This window comes from Aythya ferina (genome assembly GCF_964211825.1).
Source record: "Aythya ferina genome assembly, chromosome: 1".
Lineage (NCBI taxonomy): Eukaryota > Metazoa > Chordata > Aves > Anseriformes > Anatidae > Aythya > Aythya ferina.
Genome location: NC_140296.1, coordinates 163,160,077 through 163,183,921, shown reverse-complemented (window position 1 = coordinate 163,183,921; position 23,845 = coordinate 163,160,077). Strand labels below are relative to the sequence as shown.

Below are 23,845 nucleotides of genomic sequence, written 5' to 3'. Positions count from 1 at the left end.
AAAATCGGAACCCATACTCAGAATATTTTCGTTGTTGTCTTTGTTCATTTTACACTTGTACTGGAGAATGCCTGGGAATTTGCACTGTGTCTGTGATGTTTAAAAAGTCTGAAATGGGGTTGAGTTGAAGTTAGGCTACAATGTTACCTGAGAGGGGCTCTTTCCCTGGCATTCACAAGCAGCTGTAGATTGAGCCTTGTGTCTTGGGGTTACCTGGTGAGAGTGGATAAGGGAATAACATCTGGCATCTTTCCCAGTCAAGAAGCACAAACACATGCTGAGGAAGATGCATGGATGGCAGACTCCCTCCATAGGCTCTGTCTCACTCTGCATTGCCTGGAAACTGGATGGGGGCTGAAGGCCAAAGGCCAGCATGAAGCTGTTGGTAAAACCACTAAACAAACTGTCGTATTTTGGAGCTGTCTTGAACGCCTCCTGTCAGGCCAGTAAGTGACAAGACACTGATACATATTCTTCATAAAACAAAGCCCAGGCTATAGAAGAGGACAGGGTGGCAAAGGGAACTGTCCAATAATGTTGGTTTGCGTTGGCACCAGCCACATGAATCAGGACCCCTAAGACTGCGGGGAAGTTGGGGCAAGAGGTAAGAGCAGAGCTTTGCAGAGGTTGCCCTGGTCCAACCAATAGAAAAGGACAAGGAGGATATTTTTGAAGAAGTGCTAAGAATGATCTGTTTTTGAAAACACAGAACAGTGGGTCACCTTTAATGGCAAGAGGGTAGTGAGCCTTTAGGTATTTTTAGGGGAACTAAAAATAAATACAATGGACCAGATGAGCTTCTCAGAGGTTGTTTGACTACCTATGGGGTGCAATTAAAAGGGTGGAACATGGCAGAAACACTCAGACATGGCAAGCCAGACTCAGTATAAAAAGCAGTGCTCAGCTGAGGGAGCTTCTAACAACAGCTGATGGAAATTAAACATTAGTAAATGCAGATAATTGATAAGGGGAGCAGAAAGTGAACCAGGAAAGAAAATCTATGGCTATTACACATAAAGGTAAAGAGTATTATATTTACATAAATACTCCAGATACCAGAAAAGGAGGGGGAGGTGTCAGTACTTTTATTTATTTATTTTCAATCTCAGCCCATGTGTGCTAGCAACTAAGGCAGAGGTGTTCACCCTTGTAGTTCTGAGTTCAAAACATCCCTATTTTGATGGGGAATCAAATTTATTTTCTTTTGACACTAGCTTAGATAGTGCAAAAATGAAATGTGATTGTTTGGGGCCAATTCAGCCAGAACCTGATATTTTTGTTTTCTTAACAGGTCAGGGACAGAGTTGCATTAATGCAGGACACTGTCAGCAAAACTGACTAAACTCCAACATATAACTGTAATATAGTATAGATCATTCAAGATTTAGTTCTTTCCTCAGGTTCCTCTGCCAAAGGAGAAGGAGTATTTCACTAGATTTCACTTGCAAGCCAGAATTAAATTCTTGTTGGAGGTGCAGGGGAAAAATAAACAGTTTTAAAGTTTCAAAAAGTTTCAATCTTTTATCTTTTCAAACAAGGCCAATTTTCCACCTGTTCAATATTCTTCATAGTATGCCCCCCCCCCCCCCTTTTTTTTTTGTTGTTACTGAAATTAATAATTGACAAGTTCTGCTTTGAAATAAGTAATGTCTGCCAATTTACTTGTACAATTTCCAGTCTGAAAAAAAAATCACATTTGGGCCAAACTGCACACTTATAAACTACTAATAGAGTAAAAGCAATCCAGCAGGAAACTAAGTGGCACGCATAAGTGAAAAGCAAAGATAATCATCCAAAGGGTCTGAAAAAATACTCTCCTCATTAAGTTTCATTTCTGTAAATATCATTGAAATAAAATCCAAGCAGAACTTAAACAGCTCAACTGGCAACTCTTTAGCTGAAGCAAATAATTTTTTTTAGAAGTCAGGAGATGCTATCAGTGAATGAGATAGTAACCAAAAACGTCAGGTTCTTTCTGAATCTCCTAGATGCACAGCAACAGACTGGAACTGGAAAAAGATATATTAGTTTTCCTCCTTTTTTGACTTTCACCTCCACCAGAATCTGGTAGCTCAGGAGTAGCTATGAAAAAAAAAATGGGAAAAATTGGGAGATATAATCACATTATCACTAACCTTATGATACTCAGGTTTCATAAGTATAAGTTTGTTCTGATGTTATCAGCCCACACTGTCACCTTTTGTTCTTCTAAAGCCAAGGTTTACAGAAGAGATTTTAAACACAGCACAGTATGACAATGATAGGAAAAAGCTATTTGCTGCTACATCCAGTGAGTGCTACGCTTGCCACCTAGGTGAGCATGTGCCTTCCTAACATTAGGTGTCTGGCAAGGGATGTCTCCAAGCTTTTTTCCATGTTCAGGGCAGAGCAGGAGGCATTTCTCAAACATAAGCTATGCCTTGCCTAAAGCCAATGGCTGGGTTCAACTGTCCCCAGATGAGCCTTTCTCTTGACAATTGCCAAGATAACTGAGACCAGTGTGAGTATATGTGCGTGTGTGTGTGTGTGTGTACATGTGTGTATGTGGAGGGTCTCACCTAAGCATTAGGGCTTGAAATCTCAGGTATATGCTTAGGTTTTCAATGAAACCAATTAGCATCCAGACTCAGTCCAGCCAGTGAATTCTAGAGACTTTTTATATTATCTCAGATGCCACTTTTGGCTCAGACAAATCTCCCACTAAACTCATTGCTTGGGCAGGTCTCTGCTGGAAGCCTGGATCCATGGACACCTTTACTGGAAGACAGCTAAAGGTAAGCCAACCAAAGCTCACTTGTGGTATCTAAGTTAAGGTGGCAGACATGGTAGGGGAGATATGCCTTCCTGGCAGATATGTTGCACTGAGTGCCAGACCATGAGGAGAAAGGGGATGTGATTTCTTTCTAGGACAAATTCTCTGCCATGGTATGGCTGAAAATGCCAGGGACATGGGAGGGGAGGGCTGAGTGATGTAAAAAGGGAGCAGGAGAAAGCATAATGAGTTCTACTGCCTGATGCATCTCTTGGCAGCCTGTACTCAACAGATCAATAAGTAGTAAAAGGAGTCAGAAAATAATGTGTGTATTTAGAGAAAAAATGTAGCTGGAATCAAAGATATATATGAGTGCAGTAGCTGACATTGTCTCAAATACAACAAGGAGATCTCTACACCTCTGTCCCAAAATATGGCTACTCTTCCATCCTCCAGGACCTAATCCTGACACTCCTTGCCGTGCTGTCAATATGGCTGTGGCTGGAAGGAGCTTTGCCCCTGTGCCTGTCTTGGGGAACCACTCTCTTTTTCTGGGTGCAGCATCTCTTGCGGGCATCCCCCAGCAAACGCTAGCAAATGGACTTACCCCACTAGGAGTGGGGCAGGTTTCCTGACTCCTTCCCTCAGTGTGACTGGAAGCCTCTGTTTCCATAAGCACAACCTACTCACACCTTTTCAGCATTCATCCCAAGGTATCCAGAAATGTGACTGCTCCAGTAAAGGTCCTGTGCCAGATGCCATGTTCTCCTGTGCAAGGTGTGGGGAATGAAACCACTCCATCATGTGCCATCAGTAAAATTCGTGGAGTGAGAGGGCCCCTTTCCATCCCAGGAGGACAAGTGAGAGTTTAGCAGACAATTAAAATGTACTAGTGTCCTCCCCAACCTCTACTATCCTGGGCTGCCCTCTTCCTTGGCTGGCCTGCGGGATGTGAACCCTTCAGCCTTCATTATTCTCAAATTAGAAAGGCTTATTAGAGGACCCTACAGCAAAAGTCATTGCGGTGGTGCTTTGCACAGGGTAAAGCTTTAATGGGAGAGGGAAACTAGGATTCTACAGTTGGTGTAAGATGTGCTTAATGCTTTGAGCCAGGACTGAAAAAGCTGAGTGAGGTCTGACAGACAGCTGTGAGGTTGTGTTTTCTCTTTCTTTCCCCCATTTTCTGACACGTGAGATGTAAAGAAAGCACTGTACAAATGGAAGGATTGCAGGTCCCCATGCATTGTTCAGCAGTGTAAACTGCACGGCGGTGTTTGCCATATCTAAATCCTATGGAACTATCTTCTCAGCTGGTGTAACATTAGCACAGATGTGTGCAAGAGCACGAAGGACAGTGGTGCTTGAAGATGACTGTTCAGTCAGAGGCTGGATCTTGTGGTCAGTGGGGCCTTAGAAAAAATGCATTGAAATGCATGATGTCCCATGACAATCAGACCAGAGTGACCTAGAGGGGGGGTGCTGGCTTGCTCATGCTCTCAGAGGAAAGTTGTGCTCAGCATTGTGTTCTCTGTCTCAATTAGATACGAGCATGTTCAAACATGATAATGTTGTGTAGTATAGAAAAAGACAGTGTCCTGGCCCAGTTCCAGCTTGTATAATTAATTTCTTCTTATCTAAAAATTCTACCTGTAATTTTGAATGGGTATAGCTGGATTTCTTTTCCAAATCCTGACTTCAAACCACCAACTTCCTTTTTTTTTTTTTTTCTTTTGACTTTTTAAATACATTTTCATTCCTTTATATACGTGTGCATGCATATTTATATTCCTCTTTTTATCTTTTGTGTTGTTCCAGCAACAAAAGATGTAATTCATTTTTGTTAAATTATTGTATGATTGTGCAATGTACTATATAGGGCTATATGCAATAATACCTTCTAAGAAAATACAAAAGAAAGAATGCTCATCCATATATTGAAAACACCCTGAACTATCCAAACCTCTCATAGACTGACTTCTTATTACTGCACAGTGTTCCTTGCACCAACTATCTGAATGCTGCTCTTTATTCAGCAATCAGCCACATACATAGTACTGCATATTCATTTGGACATGTCCGAGCTCGGGAGATGCAATCACAGAAAGATTATTGTGTGAGACCTGTTCTTTGCAGACATATTCTTCAATTAACAATGTGGAAGAAAATGTCTGTCCCAAAAGTACCAAAAAGTTACTGCACAGTCCTTGTTCTAGGGCCTGACTGAAGGGCTGCTGTGCAGACTGTCTTAGTTAAACCCTGCCCAGGGGAACTGCCTGCTGTAATCCCTTTGGTAACTGTGGATAATCTCAGCAGCCCAGATCATAAAATCACAGAATCATTAAGGTTGGAAGAGACCTCCAAGATCGTCTGGTCCAACCATACCCTTACCACCACCGTCACCCCCTAAACCATGTCCCTTCTCTGGACACAATCCAGGGCCTCGATGTCCTTCTTGTAGTGAGGCCTCACCAGAGCAGAGTACAGGAGGACAATCATCTATCTCCCTGGTCCTGCTGACCACAATATTTCTGATACAGGCCAGGATGCCGTTGGCCTTCTTGGCCACCTGGGCACACTGCTGGCTCATGTTCAAGTGAGCATCAACCAACACCCCCAGATCCTTTTCCTCTGCACAGCTTTTCAGCCACTCTGCCCCAAGCCTGTAACATTGCACGGGGTTGTTGTGGCAAAGGTGCTTTGCCCAGCTCAGTACAGCAGTAGCACTGTATAGCTTATCTAGCCAACACTGAAACTGTCCACATTAGCACATCTGCTTTGTAAGTGATTGCATTAAACATTTTCCAGTGAAGGGAAGCCTTGTTTGACTGCATGACAACATGTGCCCAGAAAGCAGTGATTGCTTGCACTGCGAGGCTGCTCTCCCAGAGCGATTAGATGCATCTTTCTGTACATCCTTTTTCCACCTCTGTCTGATAACAGGCTGTGATATCCTGAGTGCTTGGGTACCACTGACTGTGAGAGCTTGGTGCATCTCAGTTGCAAGTGAAATGTTCTCTGCATGTGTGTCCTGTCACATGGGATTTGAATCTGAGCCTGCAGAATTACCAGTGACCCTTTTGCAAGCACAGGAGGTGCTTGGGCTTGCAGCTCAGCTAGCAGAGGGTATTTCCAATGGCACAGCAGCTCCTGCCAGCAGGCATCAGTGGCTGGGAGGGCTGTTTGATACAGCTGTAGGTTGCAGAAATAGCATCCATGCCTGGCTTCCTTAGCAAATAGACAGCCACAAGATCACAGCCCCACTGTGATGCCATTGCTGATGCTGGGAACAAAGAGGTTTAAGCAAGCCCTGTGTCCTCCTCTTTGTGGAGGAAGGAGGCTGCAGCTCTTGTCTTTATGTCCCCAGTGTTTCCCACACAGATGGGAGCTAGTGCTGCTTTTGGCCAGGCACGTCTCCCTACTCCCTCAGCTCAGTAATGTGGTAATCTGAATGTGTGCTGTTGTAGGTGACTGGGTGTCTGAGCCAATTCCTCAGTCAGCAACACCTGTGTACCTAACGTGGCATTTTGACGGCTATCCAGCCCTTACCAGCTAAGCTGTTTCAACACCCTGTCATCATGTGTTGCCAGGTGGTTGTAAAACAAGCAGAGGTGTGCCGATACAAACAGAAGGATAAACATGAGGAGGGAAAACAGGAGTGGTGTAATTAATGAGGAGTGTAGAAATCACTCCAGTGAAGGGCAATTCAAATGATCTGAAGCAAGAGGGGCTGGGGAGCTGTCAGGGGGTGAGTAAGGATCTGATACATTGAGATACTAGGGATGCTGGAGACTGAAATGAAGGCAATAAACAGGTAGATGATGAACGATCAAGAACAGGCCAACAGACACTCCAAGTTAGCCTGGTATAAGAGAGGAAGTCTTAAAGGCAACATGCTTTCCCTTTTTATAGATTAAAAGGACTTATATTTCTCACCCTGCAATTAATCAGTTCCTGGGATTTGCTCGTTTCATACATCAAATATATATAATGCAACAGCTTTTGTGGAAAGCCAGGCAGAGTATTTATTCACAACAAAGCTCCTGGGCAATGCCCTCAGAGAGACTTACAGCTCTTCTCCCAATCGCTCCAGCTGGCTGGAGTTCTCATTGCTCAAAACAGCCCTCAGAGGAGAACAGCTTCATCAATTCCCACCTGTCCAGAGCAAAACCACTGTCACAGACCAGCACAAGGACTAGTAAATTTAAGGATTAGACATTTATATAGGAGTGCTGTGACCCAACAGGTAGTTTGAACTTGGTTGAAATTTAGCAAGCGTATGATTAAAAACATAAATTAATCCCTGGCAGGGATGGGAAGACATTAGAGGATTACACAATTATGAGTAGAATAAGGCTCAGGTAGGGGAGAGAAACTGCGACATCTCCAGTTGATTCATCTAAGGCCATAGCAAAGGCAAGCTGCACAAGTAGGAGGGTCTGTGCTCTGAGGGATTGCCCAGTTTTGCTGGAGGGAGGTGGATGAGCCCAAGCAGCCACCTAAAGCAGTCTGACTGCTGTTAGTTACCCACAACAAAAACCACAGCAGTTCTCTCATTGCCTTTTCACCACAAAGTCTGTGCATGGAGATGCCAGTGCCCATAATGAGATTTGCTGCTGCTGACATTAGCAAGAGGATGCTCTGGGCACCCTTGGGTGCTGGAACACCCAGCAAAAAACATTCATGCTTCTTAGTTATTTCAGCCATGAAGAGGGAGGAAAGGTAGCTGGAATAGGCAAATGTGTCTACTCCTTCTTGCCTCCATCTCACTGTCAGAGCCTCCCTTGTTTCCAATTTCTCTTTACAATGATGGTTAAATAAGTCCTTGACAGTGGGTATGGCATGACCACAGGTTATCCTGCTGTGGAGTGGTCAGGGAGGTAGAGCAGCTGGTAGGGCATGGGTGCAGGGCTTAAGAAGGGATCTCTGCTCTGGGCTGCTAAGGCAGCTCTCCTGCCCTTCTGCAGCTGGTGGACTGTGTCTCTTCTGGCAGCCACGCTGTGCCAGCAGCTTTTCACCATGTCTGGTATGCAGAATTCATAGGGCAGGCCTTCCTGTCATCTGTGCTTGTACAGGGTCTAGCAGGTGGGGTTCAGGTCTGTAGTAAGGTCGCCTCCAAAGGTGTATGCCATAGTACAAACACAGTGTAAGTAAGCCTCTTAAAAAAAAAAAAAAAAAAAAAGTGTTTTCACTACCTACATCACTTCTGTAAGTACTTGAGCAGGGACTCCATCTCTAGTGAAGCTCTTTTTCCAGAGAAAGAAAAGAGGAACTCTAAAGGGTAGGCTAAATGCTCTTAGGAACAAGCAGCCATGCAAAACCACATGGGCACTCTTGAAAATTAATCCCAAATCAAAAGTAAACTCACAGAGTGGGTTAGCAGCTAGAGGCAGCCCAGCATGGGAATTCCCTGCTCTTGGGAGTAACAAGGAATCCGTCCTGCTGGCAGGATATAAATACAATCAGTTGGTGAGTACCAAGGCTGTTTTTTGTCTTTGGATAGAGCTACATATTTGGTACTGGGACTCTTGTACTGTTCTTAGACCTAGAGTACATCTGCTTTGCTTTTTTAAACGCTGAGGCATTTAACATGAATAAAATATTTCACAGGGAACTATCACCTGGCAGTGCGTCCCACTGCTCCACTTTTCTTGTGACAGACCCAGAGGGAACATGAGCCATTTCCACGGCCTTCTGTGTCCTTGCAGCTGCAAGGACGTGACAGAGGGTTTGCATGTCTGCTCAAGGAGAGCTGCAAACAGCCCAGTGCAAGCAGACTATTCTTGATGGCTGACTTTATCTACCATGTACAGGAGTGATTTACTTGGTGCTTCAGTTTTAAAGGTAAAGAATCTATGGATGTACAGGAGGCAGAACTAATGGGGAGAAATCGTATCTTTACATAATCATGTAGAAGGGGTGCAGAGAGGCCTTGAGACACACAAGTGCTTCAACATTATTGCTTTCAAACCCCCAGAAGTATATGTGTGAAATATGTCTGAAAATATGTCTGTTTTCAGCAGAGAAGAAGGCACGGTACTGTGGGAGTACAAGTGAGTGGCTCCTCAGTGCAACATATTTTGATCCCTGTTTGTTAATGTGCCATTCTATTAACTTAATAAAAGCAAACATATTGAATCTGAGAACATCAGAGATAAAAACCTGCTAGCAGACAAAAGTCAGACAGTGGGACCAAACTATTTGCATTTCTTCTGTCCACTTTGGCCACTTGGCTGGTTTTGGTAGCTGGCAATCCTTGTTCAGTTCCCTGAGGTATTGGGTTCCTTCTGCAAACACAGAATGGCATTAGCAATATTGTGTGTGTGTCCTGGAAAACGAGGTGCAATTTTCTGTTTCTCTTATGTGGGTACCTCTGAGCAGCATCACAGACCTATAACCCGGATGTGTGTAGGAAAAGGTGTTTTATCAGTCAGCTTTTCCAATTTCTTTCCAAAACTATTTGCACTGCTCTTGAACCCTTGATCAAACTGTGATTTCTCCACTGGCAGGCTGTGTTTTAACCCAGACTCATGATCAGCCTTCTATTTCAAACACTATTGTTGTCATTTATCTTTATACAAACATGTCACAGTCACTTGTGCCACATGGTGCCATTTAGTGGGTTATGACACATCTAATTCTTTCTCATTTTTCTAGCAAGAAGCAGTCTGACCATCGTTTTTAGAAAGGTTTGCTGTATGTCCTGGCACATAGGGTTTTGTTTATTTGTTTTTGTGGGGTTTGTTGTTGTCATAGCAATGTCATTATTAATTAACCTTAGATCCAGAGCAACAGCTTACTTCATAGTAATGAAAGCATTTTTTTTTTCATATTTCCTTCTTTTTTAACAGTACCTGGAGCATGGACAAAGAGTAATCTCTAGGACCTCTGTGGATCCTTTCTCAATTTGTCTTTAGACATTTTTCTAGATGCCACAGTTTGGCAGTTGTTCCAACAACCCCTTCTCTGATCTCACACTAGCTAACACCTTGGACTATTAATCTTGAAAAAGTCATCTTTGACAATGTATTTTTCATCCCCAAAGCTTTTCCGCTTGCCAGTTCAGTTCACACAATCACAGAATGGTTGAGGTTGGAAGGGATGTCTGAAGGTCATACAACCCACTGCTCAAGCAGGGTCACCTAGAGCAGGTTGCCCAGAACCACATCCAGGGGCACATGAAGATCGCCATGGATGAAGACTACATATCCCATTTGGGCAACCTGTGCCAATGGTCAGTCACCTTAGCAGTAAAAAAGTGCTTCCTGATATACAGAGGGAAAGTTGTTCCAGTTTGTGTCAACTGTCTCTTATCTTGCCACTAGGCACCCCAGAGAAAAGCCTGGCTGTGTATTCTTTGTACCTTCCTTCCACTGATGAGATGACCCCTGAGCCTTCTCTTATCCAGGCTGGAATGCACCAGCTCTCAGTCCCTCCTCATATGAGGAGCAACTCAATATTGCAGCAATTCAATTGCAACAAAGCAGAAATACTTTGTTTAAGTATTAATTTATCCATTATTTATAGTCCTGCATTTTTAGCAGATTTTTTTCCCATTAGTAAAAACATTCCTGGATTTTTATCAACTGCCTTTCCCACTGAGGTTCTATTTAACTAATTCGGTCATTTCTTTATGCTCTACTAAATACTCTTTTCTTAGCATGCAGTAAATAAAAATTCATGAACTTCTGTTGATTTAAAGAAAGGGGAAAAAAGTAGTTTTGAGAAAATAAAGAAGTGATCCTTTTGCTGTGTGCCAAAGGGAGTTCTATTCCTCTGGGCAATATCTTGGGTCAAGCAGTGATGTCTTCACTGGCACATTGATCTGTAAACTAGGCCCAGGTGAGATTTTTAACTCCAAACTCTAGTTGTGTAATTGGTCTTGGTAATGCAAAGATGTCAGGCTTAGTTTTGCAACATAAACCCCCTTGGTGGCTGTTTCAGAAAATTATTTTTATCAAAATAGGTCCTTGCTGTGATGTAGCTGTGCTTGGCTCAATCTCTGTCATGTTTCTTTTGCCTTTTTGTTTGTTTCTTTCTGTCAATCACAAACCAGTTTGTGGTAAAGGCTGGTTTCCAAACAGTTATTTAAATCGTCAGCAGGGCTTTGTCCTTCAGAGACATTTTGTTAATTCATTTTACATTTCTGTCTGCTGGGAACAATATTTCTCTCCAATGCTTTTCTAGCATGCACGGCACAGAGTCCTTGTGCCTGGATGCCTTTTCGTTGTGTTGAGATTGTCTCTGCTTTACTGCAAGTCAGTCTAGTCACTGCTGTTTGTCTGCCCCAATATTTGGCCTTTATACTGTGGCTTTTACAATTAGATGTACGTTTGTTCCTGCAGCGTTTGCTTGTGCTTCCTTCTGGGCAATAAGAAACTGTTAGCAGTTTTCAGCCAGAACACTTATAAACATTTATTTCTCACAAGTGCTGCTGTGATCATTGCTACAAACACATCTTAGCTGAGAGGGGTAACATCAAAAACAAGGCAGCTCAGGCCCGGCAGTCATCTGATCCTGTCCATTGAGGCACACAGCTCTCACTGCCACCACAAGCATTCACGTTCTTCAAGGTCAAGTGGTCAAGTCCACTTCTTGAAATAACTGCTGTTTTGGCACATTAATTATAACACAATCCACTTTTAAAAGACTTCAGATCAGATTTGTATAATGTTGTTTTATTTCCCCCCTTTACTCTCTAACAGGGTGATCGAGGTATAGACTGCCAGCTAGATTCTGGTAGAAACAGGGCATCTTTCCCAAGTGGCTTTCTTGTCCAGATCAGAAAGTTCTCAATGATTTTTGCTTTGCTGGTTGCAGCTGCTGTTGAACTGTAATCCTGCCAGATGCACACACTTGCACTGATCTTTAATTTACAGCATTTTACAATGCCTATGCATTTTCAGATGAGATCTAAACTGCAGGCCTCTGCTGCCTCTCAGCCTGCCAGATCTCACCTCTGTCCACGTAGTTACATTCACATAGTCTCCATGATATAAGGAGAAATTGGAAATGGGACAACTTTGCTATTATGTCCACCAGTACAGAGATCAAATGCTTGACTCCAGATCTGCTTTCATGAGCTGGAGAGTTGCAGTAGGCTCTAGCATGTTGTGTCTTCTGCACAGTGGCACACAGACTGGTGATCCCCAACTTTCCAGCGGTTTACACCAGCTCCCCCATATCTACCCTTCTCTTTCAGGAAGAGAGATGACCTGTCCTCCATGTGGCAAGGCAATGACAAGAACTGCACATGTGCACTTCTGAAGTAGTTCCCCTACTGTGATGTGAAATAGTAATACAAATGTGTAAATCCCAGAGTGTGAACCATCTAAAAGCCCAGTTCTTTCTGGGGTTCACCTATTACATGACCCTCCGAACTTCTGAGCCTTTCAGCATCTATGTACAGCTACAACCACCTTAGACTGTCTATCTCTCCTCTCTCTGACACTACTCAGGGCAGCTTGTGGGCTGTCACCTCTGTGGCTGGCTGCAGGACTCAGAGATGGAAAAGGCAGGATTTAATCACCCACTTGCATGAAAAGCTGCTATAGCTGTGACGTGCAGGTCTCCTCTGCTGGCAGATTTCAAAAGCTGCAAAGCATCAAATAAGGGCAGCTCTGCTGTCTGCAGCATTACATGCTGCAGCAGTTTGGACAAGTTTGGGCCACCAGTGCTGTGCTGTGTTACAACACTTCTTGCTATCAGCAGCAGTGTGAAGGAGTAAGTCCCTAGGTGATCTGCCTTCTTGTATCATTGTACGTGCTGGCACATGGGAGCACTGATTCAGTGCTGGTGGAGGTGGTGCAAGGCACCAGAGGCTGTTATTCAGGCAGGAATACAGTCTGCTTAGGCTTGAGGTTCTCCTTACACCATGGCTGCCCCATTCCTGCACAGGGCTGAGCAGATCAGTGCTGCTTGCAGGAGGAGGTACTGTTACGGTGAAGACATCATAAATAAATAAAATTAGCTCAAATGTTAACAATCAGAAGAAATGTGTAATCTCTGGGCAGGAAGAGAAATGTTGGGTGGGATGAGCTAGACAGATGGAAGTGATTCTGGAGCTCTTACACCACAGTGTGGGGGGTCCTGTAGCCTCCCCTCTGTGGTGCCACCAACCCACTGATGCAGCAGTGCCTGAGCTTTCTATCTCTATCAACAACTTTCACTGAATAAAAGGCTGTTTGGGAATGGATATCCTCTTGGCCTCTGGCAACCATGCTCTTACAGCCAAGCCCTGGTGGCTTTTGCTGCCCTCTTTCACCCACAAATCTGGGGGGCTGGCCTTTACCTTGATAGTAATACTCAGTCTGTGAGTCTGCTACAGACTAACCCCACAGCAGTAGGTATGGGGCAAACCCTCCAGGGACTAACCTGTGGAGTCAGGTAAGGCAGGCCTGTACCTCAGGCCCCAGCTTAAGGCCTTCTGCAGCACCCAGGGGGTTTCTGAACAGTCTCCTGCATGGTCCCTAGCCCAAGAGCAGGAGATGATCTGTGTGAATTTTATTTGTCATTTTCCTTGTTGCAAGAGTAAAAACATGTTATAGTGTAGGACTTGCATACTGCATAGGGTTTACATGGCAAAGGCTTGGTAGCAGGGGAGGCTGCAGGGCTGGTCTCTGTGAGCAGAACCCAGCAGCTGCCCCATGTCAGATCAGAGCTCCAGCTACCACACATTTCATGTTCCAGAGTTGTTTTGAAATCTGCCGTGGACCTTGTTAGTGACTGATTGTTCAAGCCACTAGCAATGCCATTGCCCATGGCACAAGTGCTATCCTGAACAGATCTCACAGACTGATGAGCAAAGCAACAAAGCAAAGCTTGAAAGTCAGGGAAGAGAGCTCAAACCTAGGAAGAAAGGGACTGTGGGAAAAGGGCTTTACTGGAGAGTTATGAGAAGATAATGGAATTGGGTAAACCAAATATGGCCGTAGAGAAAAGGTCTGGGATGGACAAAGAAGGAATAACTCTGCCTGTAGCTCATTTGTGTGCTGACATGCCCTTTAAACATGTCTGAGAGGTTAGCTCCTCACCACAGTCCGAGGAGCAGGAACAGAGATGACCAACAGTGCTTAGCATCCTTCTACCCTCCATGCATGCCGTTGCTATGACCTGCATGTAGTCCTGCAGAGCTCAGCCCTTCCTGGTGCAGTGGCTCACACAATGCCTCCCCTGCCAGCATGCCTTTGCCTTGAGGGGTCTTGCTAGTTGGGTCAGACAGGCAGCTCCTGTGCATAGAGATTGTGCTGAAAGAGGGATTTTGGCTCTCCCCCAGAGCATGGCTCACTTTTGAGTCTAAAAATGCATAACTAAACATAAATAAACAGCATTCCCTTCCTTACTCTGCTTATTAGCATCTAGGTGCCTTCAGGAGAAGCCAGTTAAAGTCCTTGCAAGACACTGGCAACAGGACAAATAGGTTGGCTCTAGAGAAGCAGCCCAGGCACTGCTGTGCTCCTTCAGAGATCCCTCCTCTCTCTACTCCTCTATCTTTGTGAGTTACAACTGAGGGCTCTGAAAATGAAGGCACACAGTGGTATCAGAAGACAGAAAACGTATTTCCTTTTGGAGAAAGAGGAGGGTCCAAGTCATGGATCTAAAACCCACGAAGATGGTTGCCACTCCTGAAACTTCTCCTGTACTGTAACGTCTCCCAGGATCTGGAAGGCTTTGTGGCTTGATGAGTTTATCTGACAGAGTGTTTTTTTTTTATTAGAAGATGCTGATTCATGAGGCTCTTGCTGTTTGGCAGAGTACACTGATCCACAGATCCCAATCCAAACAAACATGGGGCTTGGTCATATTAAATATCTGTTTAATGGGACAGGAAAATAGCAGGAAGACAACTATCATACTGCCCCTCACGTGGGCTTCCAGACTTGTACCCTGGAGTCCAGAAGCTGTAGCCAGGATAGAATTTTATTATTATTATTATTATTTTGGCTTCCAAAGTTGTAGCTATCCCATAGGCATTTTCAAAATTAAACATTTTGAATGTTTCATTTGGTGGAGCCACATGGGCTTCAAACCGTGGAGCCAGAGGAGTTTCAGAGCCCATTGCTGCCTCCTGTGAATGTTACTACCACTTACTGTGTCCCTGCAACATGCTGCGTGCTGGCTCCTCGCTTCATGAGGTGCAGGGTGGGAAGGGATCACTTATACATCTGGCAGTGGTCCCCATCTACATGCTTTGCATTCAGGGTTACAGGGGGGAAGGCAGTTAAAACTGATGGTATATTGCAGATGAGATAAATATCAAGGGAGGAAAGATTCCTTAGCCTGACTGAAGGCATAGAAATGGCAATAATTTAGGAATACAACTCTGGTAGTTGTGAGCTGGCTCTGCTTGGGTGTGGAAATAAACACCTTGTCCAGCACTCAAATGGGAGAGGACACACAAAGTCATAAGGGATGTAGGAACCAAGCAAAAGGGCCATTGCTGGAAACACTTGGGGTTTTTTTGGCTGCAAAACCTGTGTGACTCAGACAGACTCTGCTGAACTGATGGGTGGGAAACTGGGGGAAACCAGCAGTGGACAGGGTGCAGAATAGCTGCAAACACCTACACAGAAAGCCCTTCTTCCCCAGATTCCAGAACCTCTGGCTGGCTGTAGGTGTTTCTGCCCGTGGAGGTTTATCACAGGCAGCCCCCCCCGTCAGTCATGTCCAGCTCTGACATGCCAGAGCAGCATCAGGGCAGTGAGCAGGGATGGGCGGCAGCAGCTCTGTGGTGACTTGTGAAATGCCTTAGCTGTTCCCAGCAGTTCTGGGGCACGATCTATAATTGAAGAGCTCCGGGAGGTTTGCTGGCTTGTGGTTCTCCAACAATTAGGGCTAAAAGGCTCCACTTATTAACAACTGGCTTGCTTAAATAGCAGCTCCCGTCAAGTGTGTTGGCTGTGTGCTCATCTGAGTGCTGGGAAACTTGAGCACTGTCTGGGCCATTGCACCGTCCTTTGAGGGTACCTCTCTGTGGCCCCTGTGCCTCCCCCGCTGCCTCTGCTCCCCTCCAGCCCCCAGCTGGGGGACATCGATCCCTGCCCACTGCCTCCTGCTCCCATTGACGCCTGTGCATGCACAGACCCACAGTGCTTCCCCCTCCTGGTAATGTGCTCACACTCTGTGCATCAATTAGGCTGCTTTTTTGAGGAAAAGTGGATTTCACATTCAGTGCTGGCACAAGAGGGATGGTGTGTTGGGTCTTGATAGAAGAGATGATGTGCTGGATTTTTCTTTCTTTTCCCCCAGCACTCCTGAGAAACACTCATGTGGTGCTTGTACTGCTCCAAATGAACATTTTCCCACTCTTGGACTTCACAGAAGCTTTGCACATTTTCTTCTTTTTCTTAGCATTTCAGAGCCTCCTCTCTCAGCCAAAAAGATATATCCTAACTAACTGAAAAATATATCCTATCTTTTAGAGTAAAACTTCTACCAGAAGAACTTGCTGAATACTTGAATGGGAGACCCCAACGTGAGGGGAGATGTGGGGTGAAGCTGGGAGGAATGAAGCTGTGTCTCTGTCAGGTTTGCTGCAAGAAGGAGCCGAGGAGGGAAGTTCTGGTTGCCAGCCTTTGCACAACTTTGCAAAGTACAGTGTGCTCTGTGCCTGGCTATCATCATGTCCCGTGGGCCCCAATGCTCTTCATTCCCACAGCAGGCTCCTTCTTTCATTGTGTGCACTGTGCGCTTCCTTCTCCAGTGCTTCAGAGGGTGTTTAGTCCTACTAGGGCTGGATGGAGGGACATTTCAAGTAGGACTGCCAGTGCTCAAGAAGCATCCAGTCTCAATGGTACTCTGGTTTCCCTGCTTTTCTGGCTGGACACAGCCCTCAGTGCCATGCATTCTGCAGCGTGTTGCTGGTATGTCTCCAACGCTGGCATGAGATGAGGTGCTTGAATATGAGGAGCCCTGACTCCCAGGCAGCCCTCTGCCAGCTCCTGCTCCTCCACTTCTCCCTGTGCTGCATCCTCAGCCTCTCCTGCCTGCAAGGGGTGTTTTGGCTTGTCCTACACTCTCAGGCCCCAGGGAACAGAAAGGGAACTGAAGTCTATTGATAGAACTTGTGAAGGATTTCTTTTTCTCTCCTTGAGCTGCAGGGAGAGAGGGAGAGAGAAAGACAGAAAGGTCAAATTATCCTCTCTGGCTCTACTGATAACATTTCATTCATCTGTGGACAAGATGAATGTACTTAGTATCCTTCAGGCAGTCTGGCACAAAGTCTTCTGCCTCTTAGTTCCAAACCAGACTCCCTAATTCCTCTGCTCTGAACACCAGTCCCTGGGACTTTGTGAAGTGATGCATCTGGGGTTTAGTGTCAGTCATGATTTATATCTCTGCTGCCATCTTCTGCAATTCCTTTGGGCGATGGAGCTTGTTTGTGGGCCCAGTTTGAATTTCTTGTGCTGTGCTTGTGCTTTTAGTCTGGGTGCTGCAGGTGAGGTGCTTCCAAAGATGGTATGTGCTCACAGAAGCCAATGGCTGAAAGATAATGGGGCAGAGAAGTCATGTGCTGTGGACAGGATAGAAAGCAAGCAGCCTCATTTGGTCTATGCTTATTTTTTCAGGATGTTTACTTTTGTACTTTATTTGGAGTAGAAGTTACAGACTGCAACCAGGGCCTTACAGATAGCAGTAACATCAGAGACTGCTGAGAGTTGTTGAAGTAAGCTTCCTAGCCTTGCGTAGGATTTTACTAAAGTGCTAGGCTTGGGCTCTGGTGATTTCAGGAAATCTCAGGAGGCTTTTGGAAAGTAAGCTTCTAGATCTGGTGTTTTCAAAACAAGAACTAAAACTTTCTTAAGCACATCCAAAATGAATGGCCTCAATCTGCCTTGTTTCAATGGAGGGCTGTTGTGATTGCAGTGCTAACAACTCATGCATATTGGACCATGACTTTTTTTCTGAATGGTTTAGAGTGGGAAAATAGGACACCTATAATCTACCCCTAGCACGTGTGTCCTGCATAGATGAGATGATGTGAACTGGAAAGGAAGCTGAGATGCAATAATTCAGGCTGGCATGTGGCCAGACCTTGGACAGCACACATAATTTGCAGAGAATCCCCATGGACACCTTTATGCAAAGAAACCTGGCATGTATTGTTCCCCCTGAAAAGGAGTTTTCCCCCTGCCCTATCCTAGCAGTGAAATTTTCCTTCATCCCTAATGGGCCGTCAGGGTTCTTCCCAGGTCCTGTCTGAATCGTGCCATTTGCGGCCACTGCCCAGACTACTGTATCTGCACAGAAGATGGAGAGGAAATTTATGCAGGAGAGAAATTATTTTCCAGCTTTGTAAGCTTGTTTTTATGTGGTCAGCACATGTGCTCACACACATGAAAAACTGACAGCTTTCTGCAACTGGAACTAATTGCATTTTTGTCAGCAGTCTCTGAGGAGATGCCAGAGATGGAGCAAGCCAGCTTCTTCCCTCAGAGAGCAATGCTGAAGAACTGGGGGAAGGAATCTGCTTCATGAAACCCTGCAATACAGGGTTTCACTCTCCAACATCAACACACAAATATTCCCCCCTGGAAATCAGCAAGATCACTTAAATGTAGAAGAGGGAGGGGGCTCCTGAGACATCGCTATTCACTTGCATGTGGTTCCTGTTAAACAGAACTCTCTGAGTCACCCAGAAAAGAAGATATTTTTCCTAAGAGCATCTTCCTAGTTTCTCTGTGGAGTACCTTTCTGGCACCATATCATGGCACAGCTCTCCTTGCCTGCACCCTGCAGCTAGCTGCCAGTCAGACAGAGAAAAGGCAAATGATTTCTTTAATTGTCCTTTCTTCAGGTTGTGTTTTTGGGCTATTTTCCTCAGCAATAGACCCTTCTGCAGCCTTCATGGGCCAAGTTTAGCAGACCCCAACGCACAGAGAAATGAGGAAGATGTGGCTGGACAGACAGGAACAGTACCTCCTGCTTGGCACTGAGACCATTTTTCTGATGGGATAAACAAACTGAGTTTTCTCATGGAGGAAATGGAAACTGCCTGTTTTTTGTTTTTGTTTTTGTTTTTTTCCTTTTTTTTTTTTTTTTTCCCCTTCAGTGGAAGGTGGTGGTGGCCCTGTGTGTCTGCAGGGTGATGAGCCCCTGCTTTCCACAGCTCCCTGTTTGGTGGGGTTCTGCTGGGCCTTGGGAGGAAAGCACCCGAGCTCTTGATCGGAGACCAAGACAGCCCCCCGGGCTCACTTTGGGGTGAGCGAGGTGATGGAAGAGGTCCTGTACCTGCAGCAGGCAAAGTGTGCACATCTTCACAAGTATATCAGTTTTAGCAAAAGGCCCGTGACACTGATATCCCAGAGAAAATGTACGAGGCTATTCATCACTGCCACTTTAGCTATGCCTTTGCCTTGGAGCTGGAGCCTTTCAAAGCCAGTGGTGGGTTTCTCTCTCTAAGGATAGACGTCTACCACAGCGTCAGGCTTCCCTTAAAGCCATGGGGGAGGAAGAGCATGTTTCAACTCTTCCTTATGTACCTATGTCAAATAGATCAGAAGAATCACAGTGTAAATGTATCTGTCTCTCCCTTGACTGCAGATGGGTCTAGCTCCATTTCCTATGTTATCCTTTTACCTGTATTTTGACATCAAAAATTAGAGGACATTAATCCCACCTGGGTATCTAACTTCCTTCTCTCATCAGAAGTGGAACTCTTACTATCTCTATTGCCCTCATCTCGAAATGACAACATGACCTTTGCCTGCTAAGGAAGAAGCTTTGTAGGCAAAATGTCCCAGGCCTAACTTTTATATATGCACATTGAATTAATAGCTAGCCTCTGCAAATGGTACAGAGTCTGGAGCTGGTGACAACAAAGTCATCTAGGGGGGAGAAAAAAATCAACCTTCCTTCATGCCAACTGAGAGCTTTTTCTGGAGACTGGGCCAGCCTGGAGGGTTGTAGGTATTTTTTCCTGCCTCTGTTGGGAGCTCCTGGCAATCCAAGGTGTAATTGCCTTTGAGGTTTCACCATACCAGCTGAAATCCTTTGTGATATGATTTTCCTTTAAAACAAGACTAAATAATATCTATCTGTGGCTGAAGGCATTGTGAGGTATCACTATTTTCTTTCAATATATCAATAAATGGTACAAGAACTGTCTATCTGTAGTGAGGGATAAAGACTTGGGAAGACAGTAATCTGGAGATGCTCTCCTAGTTCTTTGGTTGTCTTTTTATTTTTATTTTTTTTCTTGCCAAAGACAATGTGGGGTCAAGCTCAAAGGAGATGCCCAGCACTCCTACAAGAGGCCAGCAGTGATGCTGCCTCTTATAAATTCTCTGGATGTGTCCTGAACAGCTCTGTGTCACTCTGATGGACTTCTGAAGCAGTCTCCAGTTCTTGATAATGCTGGTTAAATCTCTCATATATTGCATTATGCCTCCCAATAAACTGAGCATCAAAGGCTTTCTTCCTCTTCTTATAATACATTTTTATTTCCTTCCTTCCTGGGAAAGTCCGCAGTGTTTCCATCACTACCTGGGGCCAAGAGCTCACTTGGAAGTTGCATGTCTCCCCATATGAGCCCTGAGACCTGCTGTTCCCTGAAGTGCCCATGCCTTCCCAGCCAGCTAATCCAGCTTTCTGGGACTCTGCTATTAAATGTCCGGAAGGCCGAACTTATTAAAAGAAGAGCAGGTATTGTCACAGTTACTAAAAGAACAAATTATTATGTATAACCAGGAGCTTTCTAAGATAATTACATAGAGCTGTGTGGTCTCCTTGATGGCTTCCTACAAGCAGGGATGGATGATCTGAGGTGGCCAGTCTGCCTAACACTTTTCATCTTGGGTCAAAACCTGCTGCTAATAGACACCTAATCCACATTACCTACCTATCTGGGAGTGGTGATGGGGATGGGACCATTGTGAATAATACACACCTTTTCACTTTGATCTTTGACAGTGTTGATGGTTGAGTTGGTACATGAAACTCAGGCAGAGGGAAAAGGTTCATACATGTATGTGCAAGATGAATGCTGAGAAGCCTCCTCGCTTGGGGTAATCCACCCCTGCTCCTTTAGCAAGAGCTACGTGTGCAAGTCTCGCTGTGGAAGAGCAAGCCCTCTCTACCCACACCAATTTATCTCTTTCCTCATCAGGATCTGTTCCTGTTTCCCTTGTCTTACCATGACCTTGTTCTTCTTTGTCTACATTTATTTTTAGTAATGTATACTTGGTACACCTTTCTCCATCCTTTTTTTCTCCTTACTGTTCTAACACAGCTTCTGGGTTGAGTTCTACATCTGCATCATCTCTCCATACTTTCCTTTGTTGTATATGCTGTGTCCTGCTTTATCTATCTATCTTATCTATCTATCTATCTATTTATCCATCCTTGTGTGGGATATTCTTTTTCCACTCAACATATACAGCGAAGTTGCTCTCTTTTTCTTTATCCCTGCATATTTCTTGATCAATTCACTCTCAGGGTGTTGCAGTCAGGTTGCTGTTGCCTGGTGGGCACTGAAGAGCACAAAATCCTAAGGCAAAACATCTGTTGCCAGGATGATCTGCTAGGAAGAGGCATAGCTGTGTCCTACTGCTTCTCTCTGACCTGCCTTCCTATCAAGTGCTGAGAGCATCACAAATATTGGTTCCTGTCCACATTCCCTTGGGAAATAGGTGCCCATGGGGCAAATAAATACAGTCCTTTCAAGTTCTTCCTATCAAGGATAAACATATTTCTTTGGCCTTTTTCCCTGCTGCTGTATGAGCTGGTCTTAGCAGTATCTCTCCCTAAACTACAAGTGTGCAAAGGGAGGAACCACCCATATTGTTTGAGGAACCTTCCTGAGCAATGCTTGCTGTGTGGATGGTGCTGGATGTGCAAGGGAAGGGCGTGGGCACTTCCCTCCAACGTTCAAACCATGTTTTCCCCACTGTCAGACAGCCCGGGACAGCAACTCTGCCTAATTAATCTTCATCGAAAGAATTTCTGTCTCCAAGCAGCATGTTCTGTATTTACCTTATCACAAAGTCTTGTACTTTTTTTTTTTTTTTTTTTTAATTACAGGCCTTTTTCAAGGGAATTAATTTATTGGGTATGGGAAAGGGAAGAAGAGAAATCTTTGAAGAACAGGTAGGAAGTTTAGGCCAAATAATTTCATATTGTGGTAGTTAGGGTCAGTACAGATCTGAAAAACTAGGCAGAGTCTTCTGCTTGCTCTTCTGCAGGAGACAATGGAGAAAACCAAGATTTGAAGTTCGTGACTGCCTCTACAGCTCCTTCCAAAGACCTCAACACCACATTTACAACCACCCTGGCCATGGCCTTTTCCCTGCCTGGAGAAGAGCAGGCTGCTCTGCTTTTCTGGAGATGCATGGAACCATCAAATGTGCCGCTTGTCTGCACTGTCTACAGCTTGTCTGCAGGGCAGGGAAGAAACACAGCACGGTGGGATGGGGAGCATGCCACACTCATGTTGCCCCAGCAGTCTGTGTGCCTGCAGTGCCAGCGTGCTGGGGCTGTCTCTTGAAATGACAAGAGAGCAGAGAGTGAAGGCCCTGAGTGCTTCATCTCCAAGCTAGCACTTCATCCCTGACATTGAGCCAGCAGGCTGCAAAGAGGTTAAAACTCACCCTACATCCCTGCCTTGCTCTGGAAAGCCCAAACCAACCATCTGTGTCTCTCTTCCATTCATCCTGTCTGATGGATTTATCCCTTACAGAATCCCAGCTTTCCTGATACACTTTGAAAATTTTCATCAAGTTTCAGAGAGGCTTTATCGAGGATTTGTGCTATCTTCAAATATACTCTTCATTTGCTCTGCAATTTTCAGCTTCATAATGAAGCAGGGGAAAAGCCTCCTCTCTCTTTTCTGCCTTATCGCTTTACCGGCCAAAGAGCAGCAGCAGGATGAGAGTTGGTTATTTCCTTCCCCTGATCTATTCTTTTCCTCCTACTTGTCATACAGTGAATTTAAACAACCGGCATTTGGAGAGAAATCAACACCAACTTGCTCAAGCCAAGGGGAAATAGTGACAGGTATGCTTAACCCTGCTGCCAGCTCTTTCCCAGTGTGCTGCTGTGGTGTCAGCCTCTGCAGCTCTGCTGGCTGTGCAGGGCATCATCCAGAGGCAAAGGAAGGAGACAAATTCCCTTAGATAATCCCTGGGTGCTGTGGAAAAAAGGGGCAGTGGTGCCTCTTTTCCCTTGGAGATCACAGTGATTCCTATTGTCTCTGTTATTGGACTGATAGTGGACGCACTGTGCTCTAAGCTCTCCTCTGCCACGTCCATCTCCACGCAGGTTTCCTGGGAGTGTCCTGCTCACCAAGCAAGGGGTCATTGTATTCCTAAGGGCCTTCCATCACTTGTAACTAAGGGACATTTTGCTCTCAGAGATGTTCAAACAGTGTTGGGGCTGGAAAGAAGGTGGAAAGAGAGGGATGGTACTCAGGCATTATCCAATTCCTCCTGCTGGAATCAGATGAGAAAGCCGGATCAGATGCTCCACCTGATGTGCCCTTAGCACCTTCTGAATCATAAGGGGCTCTTTTACTTTTGGTCAGAAAATAAAACCTTAAAAAATATGTAGGGGAAACATGTTTATTTGTCTACACAGGACAAGAAGCTCCCTCCCTCCTCCCCTGCATCACAGCAACACCCTGCTCCCCCGGGGGACTCGCCTCCCCATGCTGACCAGCCCTGCTGCGGCGAGATCTGACAAGATCGGAGTCAAGGTGGTTTGGCTGCTGGCAGAATAATTCTTCCTTTTATGGAATTCTTCTGCTTCTCCCCCGACAACGGCCTTCAGATCCCTGCTTAGTAACAGAGGAGGCTTTTCTCCTTCTCCGAAGCCCTCACAACAACAGTCTCACCCACGTAGAAACCATCTTGCCTTCTGCAGGGAGCCACCCCTCCCAGGTCTCTGCTGCACAGAGGACCCAGATGTCGGAGAGGTAGAAGAGCTGTGGGCAAGGAAGACATCCTTCCAGTCTCCTTTACTGGTGGCTGCTCAGGGCACAAGTGTAAGGGCAGAGGTGTGAATCTGTTGAGCGGGACAGGGAAAGGTTTTGTGAAGACCCCCGATCGCTAGGATACAATATTTTGTTGCTGCTCATAGGCTGTGGCAGGATTTGGTGGTAGC

General features: G+C 45.2%; 1 long non-coding RNA gene across 2 annotated transcripts; it reads left to right on the top strand.

The window, feature by feature from the left end:
- Nucleotides 1–930: 930 nt before the first annotated feature.
- LOC311424831 lies at nt 931–23,396 on the top strand. Of its 2 annotated transcripts, XR_014686205.1 has the most exons (4): nt 931–1,019; nt 2,722–2,774; nt 21,931–22,741; nt 23,321–23,396. It is a non-coding gene; the product is annotated as an uncharacterized lncRNA (long non-coding RNA). The 2 variants fall into 2 exon arrangements; XR_014686206.1 differs by lacking the exon at nt 23,321–23,396 and having other exon boundaries at nt 21,931–22,982.
- The last annotated feature ends 449 nt before the right edge of the window (nt 23,397–23,845 follow it).